This window comes from Pocillopora verrucosa, chromosome 11, assembly GCF_036669915.1.
Source record: "Pocillopora verrucosa isolate sample1 chromosome 11, ASM3666991v2, whole genome shotgun sequence".
NCBI lineage: Eukaryota > Metazoa > Cnidaria > Anthozoa > Scleractinia > Pocilloporidae > Pocillopora > Pocillopora verrucosa.
In genome coordinates, this window is record NC_089322.1 from 16,050,219 (window position 1) to 16,063,526 (window position 13,308).

The 13,308-nt window shown below is 37.8% G+C and overlaps 1 pseudogene; it reads right to left on the minus strand.

The window, feature by feature from the left end:
* Positions 1–472: 472 nt before the first annotated feature.
* Positions 473–12,445, minus strand: LOC136284346 (uncharacterized; annotated as a pseudogene).
* Between the last annotated feature and the right edge of the window lie 863 nt (positions 12,446–13,308).

The window sequence follows — 13,308 nt, forward strand, 5'->3', positions numbered from 1 at the left end:
TTATCCATTGCAACTACAGGGGCCACAGAACAAGTTACAGCACACACAGCGTAACCTTGGTAACCGATTACGGATCCCACCATTCATTAAAAATTCTCTAAAGCAGTTTAAACAAGTTTCAGTGTTTTCAAAGAGAAGCCTTTGCCAAATTTGCGGTATCCTAACATTTTCGTCCAATCTTCACTCGAGTTAAAAAAATAATATATAGTCTTCAAATCTTTTGTCTAGAACTAGCTAGCTATCAGAACGGATGTTGTCGCAAACAAGTCAGAAAAGTGTTTGTCCTGGAGGGCAGACCCCACCTAAAATTATCTTACACTCTCCCTCTTCTCCTTGAGTATTGGCGCGGTGCTCGTGTAAATTTGCGTCTTGCAGGCGCGAAGCCTGAGCCTGGCGAGAGGACCTCCACCCTATTTTAGGGTTTCACTAATGCGCATGGCATTGGCTATCTTCTCTCGGCTGCCAAGGATACTTACTGAGGAGTGATAAATGCAAGGAATAATGATGAGCCAGCGATCAGGTTCCGTCGCTTCTCATTCAGTTCCTGGCCTGTCTTTCCCGCTAATATCAAGTCCCCCACGCAATCGAATCCTGCTAAGTCTAAAGACTGCTTTAGAAGTTTTGACTTCATGTTGTTGGTCCGCATGATAACTGATGTACAACAAGGATTTACCTGAAATTGGAGACAAATGGAGCTCGTTCATTACATGAAGCTCATCAAACGAAGTTCATCGTGAAATATTCTGAATAGAAAATTGCTTCCAAACTGATCACTTACAATGCGCTTGGTAAACGCTGAAAAACAAGTTTTTGCCGTCATTATATATTATATTATATTATATATCATATCGTCATTTGTAAGGATTTTCGTGATAAAACTGCAAGCATAGAAGCAGAGAGACACTTACATGCAATGTTTGCCAGCCAACTAACAGTATCTGACGGGATTTCTGCGTGTTCCTCCGCATCCAGAGCTGAAGAAAACCAGAAAAAGTATAGCATTTTCAACCGGTGTCCAAGATGACGCAGGAGTGACATTTTGGTTGTTCTCCGCTTCGTACGGTGACTGGTCTTAAAAAACACGCACCATAGTTTTAACCGGTCAGATGCCATCACAACATGGTCGTTCGCGTTTTCCCGCGCTACAGGTTATTTGGTTGTTTTGTACGTTGAGCTCTCATTGGTTCCCTGTAAGGTTGATCTTGGTTCTGATTGGCTGGATTTATGACTTTGTGTTTTTATGTCAATCATCGATCAAATTGCGCAATACCGATACAAGCATAACTTTCTTTCAACTCGGCAGTACACAAAATTTATTCCTTTTCTCGTAATTTTCAATAGTGCCTTATCATCTTCATTTATGCAATTGAATCTGTGTTCAAAGGGTAAGCTTTGAAGAAAAAAAACAAAAAAAACAAAAACGCTGAATCTTACTCAAAGCCTAACAACTCAGTCCTTTTAAACGAACAAGCATGAAGAGTCATGGAATGACCTGCAGGAGGAATGAACCAGCGGTAGTTGGTATGATGACTCAGCTGTGAATTGTAATCACTCACAAGCTCATACAGTGGTTTGTGCTTTGGTCTGTTACAGCCAATAATGGGCACAAGTACCTGTTAATGTCAAAACAAAACGATAAGTAAGCTGTATCTAGTTTGGCTTTGTCTTTACTTCTTAATAAACATAAGTTTTCCCGTGCATGTCGTTCGTGGTACCATTCCGCACGCCTGGTCGCGCATCTGGCTTTTTCGCGCGCCTAGGTTTTTTCGCGCTTGGCGCCACTTTTCCGCGCAGGCCTGAGGCTAGTAAATGCTCTAAAATCCAAACGAAATCTCCAAATCTCCAATTTTTCACAAGGAATCCCTAAAAAAATAAAAAAAATACCTAAAAAAATATTAATAGCAAATTGAAAAAAATGTTTTCTGTCTAGTAATGAGAATGGGACAAAATTATCATCTCTGAGTTTCATGAGAAATTCTACAGCTGGCAACAAAACACATCTAAAATTCTTTGGTGACCTACAATAAATTTCTTCAGTTCTTTAAATATCTCGTCGATTGGCATTTATTACCGCTCGGGAAGCCGTTGGTTACCCGTTTCAGTTCAGGAAAACTACAATCTTTGAGACTCGTTAGATTGTCGTTTCATTTCCCTTACCATTGGGCAAACTCCCTTGAAGTTCATCAACAAGGTTTCTATGCCGTAGAAAAACTTTGCCAAAACAAACCACATCATGTTAAGCGCCTGCTTGCTCCCATTGGTCACTTTACATCGGCCAATCACGTCCAGAGTTGAGTTGTTCCGTGACATTCGCACGGTCACGGGACCAACTTTTAAAATTACCCCAGAATTCCAATAGGCACAGACTTCACAAGAGGGCTTCAAGTTTGCGCATGCGCCTATTAGCATCTTGGTACAATCAACTGTCACGAGATCGCGAAATTTGTAACGCCAGCCAACTTGGATAGTGCCGTCAGGGGGGGAACTGGGCCAGACAGTGGTATCCTAAATGTTGAGGAAATAAAACATTTAATTTACTTTTAGGTGCCAAAATAACATCACGGTATAGGCTTGTTTATTCATTCTTTCTATTCTTCACCTCTTTCTAACCCTTCGACCCTTGACTCTTTAACTCCTATGAGTGATCAAGGCAGAATTTCTCCTTGCAATATCCATACAATATCAAGCAAACAAGTGATGAGAACAAAGAAAAATATCAATTAGGGGATTATTAGTTGATCCAATACCAAATGCTCCAAACTAACATCACAAGATTTATATGGCAGACAGTAAGGAGAATTACTGATGAGATCTTGGGAGATGAAGGGTTAAGAGTGAGAACACCTAACTTCGCCTTACAGTATCACCCATGAATCAAATATTAACGTCACAAGATTTAAGGAAATGATCACCCACTAAAGAAACTTTTGATTGTTAAACACAAATTCTCCTGACAGCGCCTCAGGAAACTCATGGAAAACATTACGGAAAATATGCATATTGATGTTTGGGTGTTAAAGGTAAAAGGCAAAGAGAATTTCATCTACACACCTTTAATTCTTCTGGAAGCTTGGTCATAAGTGGAACGTAATATCTCTTGAAAACTGAACACGATTTGTACTGTGACATGACAAGTTCCACATCATAATTTCCTTTAGGAGCACCTTCCACGAGGAAACCAAGGCTTCTTAATAAGGAGATAATATTCTGCAGCTCTTCCTCGTCCAGTAATGATGGTATCTGACATTTAAACCGCGAATAAAAGATGATACGACTCGTTAAAGGAATTAAAAAAAAGTCACGTTTAGTTGGACTTAAGACCTGAAGAAGCCTGCAGTGCAAGGCGAGTTAACGTTAAAAGTTCGCGATCTTTTGTTGGCCCCCGCACATTTGATTTAGAGATAGAATGAATGGCGGGGGTAGGGGTGGGAAAAGGCCCCAGTCCCTCCTCTATCATTCCTTGTGACCATGGATACAATTTTCGTTCTCTCCCCAGCCTTTTGCTACTATAAAAATCATGATGGCAGCTATGATTTTCAGCAAGAAAATACTGAGCGCTTGCTCGCCCAAATTACGCCTGATCCGACCCAAGTAAGTCAAAAAGCACCCTACAGCTGAGCTTGCACAGGTTCTTTCCCTCAAAACCCCTTCCTCTGTTGCGCCCTTCTTCTCTCTCATCTCACCTGGAAACATAAGGGTACCACAGACTCCCGCACGAGTCCTTTAGTTACAATATCATCAATGGCTGCTCTCAGTGTCCATTCATTAGGCCGGGCGCCGGTTGGCCAGAACTTCTCAACTTTTCCAGCCTTGACAAACTGAGGTACGTACTCACGTGGGTCTGTTTCACAGAGGACCCCTGCCATGCAGTTCAAAAGAGCACTGGGGTTCACACAGACAATCTTGGAAGGACCCTGGGTGTGCTGAGACGATGGGATGTTGAGAACTAGAATGCAACCCTGTCAAATACATTTTAAAAAAATAAAGTGCAGTAATTATTAATAACTCACTGAAAACAAACAAAGTTAGACCGATGACAAATTTGTCATCGGAAATTTGTGATGGAAATTTGTGAGTGAAAAGGGTGGGAACAATCTGCTCACGCGAGCGCCACCGTCATTTTGGTCCCTGACTGCTTAGTTTGGTATGTGATAAATGCTTCCAAAGCGTCTCAACTAATTTTTGATTTGTGCTTAGCAAGCATTTAATTTCCTTTTTGTTGCACTTCCTTGTGGCCCTCCCTGCTTTCATTTAATTTCCACAGATTGATTAACTGTGTCTCAGAAGACTGACTCCTGGTTTGAGTGTGCGAGAAAAGTGGGGGAGGGGAGGGGAGGGAGGGGAGGGGAGAGGAGGATGCATGTCATTAGGTTATACTGGCATAACGCCAACCATGTTATTAGTGACAACAGAGAAAGAGGGAGCTTTTAACCACATACTGCCATAACGCCAACCATGGTATTGGTGACAACAGGGAAAGAGGGAGCTTTTAACCACATACTGCCATAACGCCAACCATGTTATTAGTGACAACAGGGAAAGAGGGAGCTTTTAACTACATACTGCCATAACGCCAACCATTTTTATGGTTACAACAGGGAAAGAGGGAGCTTTTAACCACATACTGCCATAAACGCCAACCATGTTATTGGTGACAACAGGGAAAGAGGGAGCCTTTAACCACATACTGCCATAACGCCAACCATTTTATTAGTGACAACGGGAAAAGAGGGAGCTTTAAACCATACTGCCTTCAACAAAAGGCTTCAGCAAAATATAAAGTTTACTGCTAAGTCACCATATTTGACTTGAAAATGAATTGAATTCAGCATTTAGCCAAAGCATTTCAATTTAAAGTAATACATTTTTTTATTTCATTACTACCTTATACTCTAACACAGCTGTGGTTTGTTCAATGTCAGCATCTGTGACCCCTGCATCTGATGCTACCTGAAGGTAGTGATCCCAAGACAGCAGCACTGAATTGTTTTCACGCAACTGAAGAATTGAACTGTAGAGGTATACAATACTGTTGCTGATCTCTTCTGCCAGGTGTGGAAACAGCTGGCCATCCAGCAGTGTTTCACTAATTGCATGCTGAAGTTCTAGCATGCCCTAAGAAGGAGAAATAGCAAACTCACTGGATTAGATAAAAAAAATTGAGATTTAGTTCAACATAGAGCAGAAAAAAAAGTACAATCTGTAACCAATTGGTTGATTTGAGCAAATTTTTTATCACACAAAAAATTAGCCTACTCAAAATTTCTGATCATATGCAGCCTGATTTACTTATATGCTGGCAAAACAATGTACACAAAGTAAACTTTTCTTCTACAGGAAAACAACATTTCCTTACTTTTCCCTTCAATGTACTAACAAAGTACACATGTTCTGGTAGTTTGGACCAGTTTTCAACCAAGTTTTGCAGTCTGTTTACTCTTGACTCCACACATTTCTCCTGTCCTAGTTCCCTGACATAAGAATGAAAATAATTTAGATTGCTACTTGAGTTAATAATTAAATGTAATATTACATCTTTCAAATGGCTTTATTTGTGCTTTGCAGTTATTTTATGAGAAAAATAGGTCTTATCCATGCTGACATTATGGAAAATGCTCTCACTGATGCTTACATTTTGTCTGCAATAAGCTTCCCATCTTGTTACCTGTGGTTAGCAATATTCAGTTTTTGTTAACTTTTTAATTCCTATTAGCCAAGAACAGGAAATTTTGATAGTTTTGAGCACATTATATGTTTGCTATTGTTTCCAAATAATCTGCATAGAAAACAAATTTTTAACACAACCACCATTTACCTTAACGTGTCTATTTCAGCTTGGTATTCTTGTCGGCATTGGAGTCTGCCTTCTTGACAGCCTGGATTACTTGCTCGCTAAGCTCTTGCCGATCATCAGCATCGTCAGCATGTGTTCCAACCACAATAAATGGTGAAGTGGGTGCCTAAAAGAGAGTTCATATAAATTGAATTTTGCGTATGATGATGTTATTTTAAAAATTTGTCACACAAGAAGTAGTACAGACAGTTATCAAAGTCCTAACCTTTGATCGCATGAGTAACATCCATGATACAACAGATTCCAGTTTAAATGGATCATGAATATCAAACACAATGGCATACAATGCCTGCTCACAAAGAAAGAGTGGATGGACACCTTGAAGACACTGCAGAAAAAAAGGAACACACAAAAGATTAAAAAAAATGTTTAACCTTTTAACTACCATGAGTGACTAAGAGAGAATTTCTCCTTACAATATCAATACAAAATTAACCAGCCAAGTGATAAGAATAAAGAAAACTATCAATTTGCGGATAATTAGTTGATCCAATATTAAATTCTCTGAACTAACATTATAAGAATTGTACAGCTGACAGTAAGGAGAATTACAAATTAAGTCTGGGAGTTAAAGGGTTAAAATGTTAATTTTGTATCATTTAGGAAGTAATAGAAATCTTTCATTGACTGTCTACTTCAAAAACTAAGCAATTTTGTCTCTGTGGTACAACTCTAACTGAGGATAGAATCTGGCAATATGTCAGAAATAAATGGGGGCCTTTTTTCTACCCTACACCACTTCAGACATTCTCTTCAATACAACCATGATGGTTTATAATAAAGCCCCCTTTGAATATAGCAACTGTTTCACACTTTTAACTTTACTGTACTGTTCATAGTGTTATAATGTCAACTTACTGTTCGTCCTCCACAGTCCCACATATCAACAGTGAGTGACAACATCTTTTTCTGAATATCTGTCCCAAGATCGATGGACTCTGAAGATTAGACAAATATAATTTATACTACCTTTTGACATCATCATATCTAACAATAATTGTAATGTTAAAAATTCTTAAATAATGTTTAAGGTACAAAGATACTTTGCATCTTTACTTGAGCCCAGTAGCCCATCCAGCTGAACTCATCCCAGTGTCTGCTACATGAAACTATATTAATAATATACTTGTCTTTATTAACCATTTTCACCCTAACATCAGAATACATATTCTCCAGACTGTTCCCTATACATTCTCTAAGGTGCTGATGAGGAGAATTTGTTTCATGATCCAGAGCTTCTCTAATTGGTGACATTTTCCTTGATTCTCATTACGTGAATGTTTGATTAATAGGTGATATTGTAATGAGAATTTAGATGCTAATCACTCTTAAAGGTGAAAGGGTTAATTCATAAGGATAAACTACACATCTTATGTTACACAAATTTCAATTTAGAACTAAGTTACATTGTACAGTACATACTAATAACAGAGCTAACTATTTTGAAATATTTACAAAATACCAGTAACAAAGTTAGGTCATATTTAAAAATTAAGCTATTAAAATAGGAGTTCCTCACTAAATCCGGCTCTAATTTTGGCTGGTAACTAGATCTGTGTCTTAGGTTGTAATTAGTGACCTTCAGTTTTGGCATAAGGTTTCTCAGAGGATGTTTCTCTTGATGTTATACCTTGTCAACTATTTTTCTATCTTGTTTTTCTAATATGTCATAGATAAACAATGGAGAATTTTACTTCTCCCCCATAATGGAATGCCAGTCCATCATAACGTTACTCCCAACAACTGGCTAGGTTTCCCTTAACCCTTTAGCCCCTAAGAAAGACAAGCATCTATTTCTCCTTACAATATCACCCCTGAATCAAACATGAAAGTCACGAGAATATAGGAGATGATCACCAACTAAAGCAGCTCTTGATTGTTAAACAAATTCTCCTTGTCAGCCTCTTTGGAAATGTATGGAGAACAGTTTGGAGAATATGCATACTGGGTGTAAAGGGCTAACCCCTGAGGTAATGACTGGCATCTAGTTTCTCCTTACAATATCACCCTTGGATCAAATGTAAAGGTCATGAGATTATGGGAAATGATCACCAATTTACAAAGCTCCCAAATGTCAAACAAATTGACTTCTCAGTAACACCATATTTTTTGTAAAGAGAGATTCAAGTGAGGAGAATATAGGAATATTATGTTAGGGTGTAAAGAGTTAAGATTTCAGCATCCATCTACACTGATCCTGACGTTTCAACTGATCCTGACTGATTTCAAGAATTTTGGAGTTGGACAAGCAAGAAGAAAGTCTCTCTGGAATCTTACTCTGAGCCAGGCACTGTTTGTGTATGCGCAATGACGAGATAGGGGATCAAACCTGACTACACCTGATCCTGATGTTTCAAGAATTTTGGAGTTGGACAAGCAAGAAGAAAGTCTCTCTGGAATCTTACTCTGAGCCTGGCACTGTTTGTGTATGTGCAATGACGAGATAGGGGATCAAACCTGGATCACAGAAGTGACTAAAATTTAACTTCTCTTTGTAAAAACTGGATATTACCCAGCAAAAAGGTAATGAAAATACTCAAACTTATCAGTTAGAAGTTGTTACCTTGATCTAACACCAATTTCTCATGGCTAACTTACAAGGAAATGTGTAGCAGTTAGAAGGGAGAATTTATACTCATATCTTGGGAGTTAAAGGGTTATTAATAATAGAAAATGGTGGCCTTTTCAATAAAATTAGTATGCTTAATCAAATTATAACAGGAAAATATCTCCAACCTTTGCCACTCTTAAATGGCCTCCAAGTTCCAACATGAACCCCTTCTGTTGAAGTATCAGCAACTGACTGTGACATTGTGGGAAGACTCAACATTAAACTTGTTTTACCACTTCCTTGATTTCCAAGGAATGTCATTCGACACAAGGATTGTAAATTACACTTCTTCAGAAATTGCCGACAAGATTCAAGTCCTTTGTTTGCAATATCTAAAGGTGGACATCTGAGACCTTTGCATCCTTCAACTTTGATTTCCTGAAGTGAAAAATGCTCTAAAATTTCAAATGGTAAATGTCTAATTGTGCACTGTGACATGTCGACAAATGTCAAGTCTTGGCAATTTGTTACCAATGCATCTAATGATTTTTCAGTTAATTTCACACACCAACTTAACTGTACTTTTCTCAGTGAGGAACAGTTTGTAGAAAGAGCAATAACTGAATCATCTGTGATGTCTTGACAGCCACTAAAGTTCACTGATTGAAGTGCCCTGCATTTGGCACAAAATCTATTGATTCCTTGATCAGTCAACTTGCAATGGCTCAAACACACATCCTCTAAACTTGGGCAGGTGTCAACTACTTTCTCGATAACTTCATCTGTAATTGCTTGAAGTTCACTCAGATCTAAAACTTTTATATTTGACCCAACATGCTCCAAGAAGTGCTTCAGAGCATTTGTTGTAACATTTTCAAACCCACTAAGGGCAAATTGTTCCAGAATCAAATCTGTTCTTTGAAGAAATGATGCAAAAAGGTCATCACCAAGAGTCCAGCTCCTCTCATCATCATTATTATTACTGTCATTATCATCATCACTCTCTGTGGACATAATAGTCACACATTTCAGGTTTGGACAGTTTTTGATAAATGAAGAAATGCCAACAGATGTGAGCACCTTACAGCATCCAGTAAAGGAAATTCTTGAGAGCTTTGTGCAATGTTCTGAGATCTTGGCTGCACATTCATCATCAAATAACTGACAGTTGTGAATAGTGAGTGCATCTAAATCAGAATTTATATCTTCCAAGAAAGATTCAACATTGTCTAAAGAAAGTGCTTGGCAGTTTTTGAAAATCAACTCTGTAGCATCTTGATTTTCTTGAAGACTTTCCTGTGGTAAAAGGCAAATGTAACATTAATGTCAGTAAAGTTGTTTTAGAAAAAAAATTTATAAATGAAAAGTGACATCATAAAGTAGACTAGAGAAAAGCCAGCAGCCAGTGGAATAGTCATTAGCAACAGAAGATTGCGAGCAATGGACTCATAAATGGCAGGTCTCAGGTTTAAGTCCTGCTCTAACCAAAAGATAGATTTCATTCTTGATGGTGCCCTGTTCATCTCATAAGCCAAGGTAACAAACAAGACAGTAATCTCAACAGTAAGAGAACTAAATTTTGGACTTTGATAAAAAATGGAAAATTACCATATTTAAGATGTCCAGCATGATCAATAATAGGACTTTGCGTAATTTAACAATAACTGTGACAAAAATTGATTTTTTATATTACTGTAAAAATCTCAGAAGGGTTTTTTTTGGCTTTTTGCTTAGTTGCCAACCAAGCTGAAGGAACACTCCAGTTCATTTGTTACCAGGTGAAGCATACTCAGGATATTGTCTTTTATGAGGTGGCAATGTGAGAAAAAATTTCACACTTAAAAAGTAACTACACCTAATTTTGACATTTATTTGATTGATGATAAACTAAAGTGAAAATGGGTTGGATTTAATTGCCGCTTGGTTTGATTCAAATAACATGGAACATTTAACCGTCTGACCCTTGAGAGTGACAACCATCTCGTTTTGTCTTCGAGTATTTCCCCTGAATCACACATTAAAGGAAACCACCAACTAAAGAAGCTCTTGATTGTTAAAAACAAGTTTTCCATGTCAACACATTAGGAAATGTCTAGCGATCATTATTCAGAATTTGCATATTGCTGTTACAGTGAAAAGGGTTAATTAAAAATCTCATTGAAGGCAATTTTATAAGTGGTATTGACGTAATCAATAGTTTTGAAACCATAACAAAAAGTAACTGATATTTGACAAGGATCAAAAATGTTTATGCTCTTAATTTGGTTACTTCAGATACAGTTTAAGTAGTACTGACTTAAGGTTCTATAATCTGGTGTCTGAAAAATATTTTTTTGAGGCTTCACAAGGAAATAATTTCATATCAGCATGACTTTACATACTTGATATCTTAGTTATCATTACCACGTTATTGATGGGTGCCTTTAAACTTCAATCGTCTGTTACCCCTCAAAACAATATCACATAACCAATATCAGAAGTTGTACCGATCGGTCAATCAATCAATTAGTACAAATCATCCTTGTTGTTTACAAGTTTGATGTTTAGGTCTCTCGTTCTCCAAACGTAACTTTAATTCCCACTCCGTGCGTCATAATCGCAACATTGCATGATCTGTGTAGGAGTTCATCATATCTCCGAGAACTTACATGCCACGATATGTTTAGCTATGATTTTAACTTGTATTGGCAACATGCTGTGATGCATGTCGATAACTTTACCTGAATTTTTTTACAAAAAAGCGGAAGAAAAAACAATTCATCGTATAAGCAGACATGCAAGAAAAAAAAATTCAATGAAGGAAAAAAATCCAATTAAGAATTAAGCAAAAGATAATTAAAACTTCCGAAGGAGCGATAGCTCATTAAGATCCTTATGTACGAGATCCTCTTAGAAAAATTTTTAAACACGATCCACTAAAAGTCGATGAAAATATTCAAATTGAATGCGCGTGTTAACTGACAAAATGTTTTGAGTAAACATTTAGAGAGAAAAAAAATCGCCGAATAATCGATGGCAGCATGTAAGAGAATCACCTATTCTCTACTTTAATTTCAACTGAACAGCTTCTGTTGTTCGAAGGTCACCTCTTAATGAATAACATTCACGAAAAAAAATATTCTTTAGAATCATAAATCGAATGAAGGGATTTTACGGGCGGGTGGATAATCCTTTTTGCTTGCAAATGTTTGCCATGGTAATAAAGTGACAAGAAGGAAAGACAATAGGAAAGTGAGAAATTAACAGCAAGCCAGTTTACGAAGACTGCGCGCGATCGCCTCGCTGAATTTTTTCTGTATTTTCTCAACAAAAACAATTAAACTGGTTTGAACCAGAGTTTTGTTCGTGGTAGAAACTTCTATGATCATTTAAAGCGCTTTCTGCTCGATGCATGAGCAATCTTTTCACTTATCGAAAGCCTGCAGAAGCCACACGAGCTGACAGTTTTCAAGTCGCACGAACAACAGTTGTCATCGTTACAGATCATTTGCAATGACCTTTCGCTCGTATTCGGTCGGACCAGCCTCTTTTGATAACATAAAACTAATACTCATGCTGAAATATCACTCTCCATCAAAGATTTGCGATAAAAAATTCAAAACAAACTTCGACATTTTGCTATTGCTGTGGTAACCAAACCAACTTTTTGCTGATTCAAGGAAGCCGAATTTTGGCGCTTAAATACGATCGATACGGCGACAACGCGCTCAAGTGTGTCCAAGATAAAGCTTGAAAGTTCACAAAAATATTTCATAAAAGTTTTAATCCCTACCCCAGACACAAGAATCTTTGAATATCTAATAAAGTTCGGAGCACAGAAAATAAAGAACGGATATAGATCCATCTAAACAAACCTTGATTTTGTCGCTACTCGAGTTTTTCTCGAACACCAGCTCTTTAGAAGCCATGGAAGAATTAGATGTTACAATCGAAACGTTCTAGAATCCCCAAATTTGTCTTGAAAATTACCGATCGCTCCAACATGATGTCTTGTAGTATTTCGCAAAGCTCGAGTAGGTTTCCATAGAGGTGAGAACTGTGTTGAGTACAGCTGTTTTATTGAACCATGCGCAATAGAAATTCTACAGCAAAACTGTACCGTGGGGGAGGTAGCTAGTAAAATTGTCACCTTCGTTGGCACAACAAAAAGAAGGGCGTGGAAAACAGTTTGTTGAAGAAAAAAAAGAAACAACGATTAATCATGAGGGCAGAAAATTTCAAGCAAACAGCCAACTTAAAGGAAAAATTTTTAAAAAATGGCAAATTAAAGATATAGTGATCGTGCTTAGAATTAGGGAGGGGTGGGAGGGAAAAGAGCGACTCGTAAAAAGCGGGAAAAATAAATGTGGTAGTCGATGTAACAGCTAGAACTGTCGATTTTCACAGAGATTATCTAAACACCACGATTTTTTTTTAAGGTAACATCTCGTTCTTTCGTCAAATTTGCAATTTAGACTCAGAGGGCACATCTGTTCTTATCATCGCGATTGTTTGACAGTTTTACAGCCGCCTGTCACTGGGTTTCGTACAATGAGCCAACAATTTTCCCATGCAACGGCATGAATATTTATTTCCTGAGTAGTGCATTGGTCAAATAGCAGATTGACACATTTCTTGTGTAGCGATCCTGTAATCGGCTTAAAAATTAAACCTTAAATATTGAAACGAAAGAAATCTAGACTCTCTCGCAGAGTCCAGTCCTCGGCCATTGCTTGCCTCGTTGTGGGAGGGAAACATCCTCGAGGACCCGTTCTTTCGCGTGATGCCTAGAACGCATTTTTATCTTCATCTCGCCCAATTATTTGCCTCTTTGGTCTCCGAGAGTGAGACAGAAATTAAATACAAGTGTGAAATTTCCTTCTAGGCTTTTTTTTAAACAAATGCAGCTGGTCATGTAACTTTT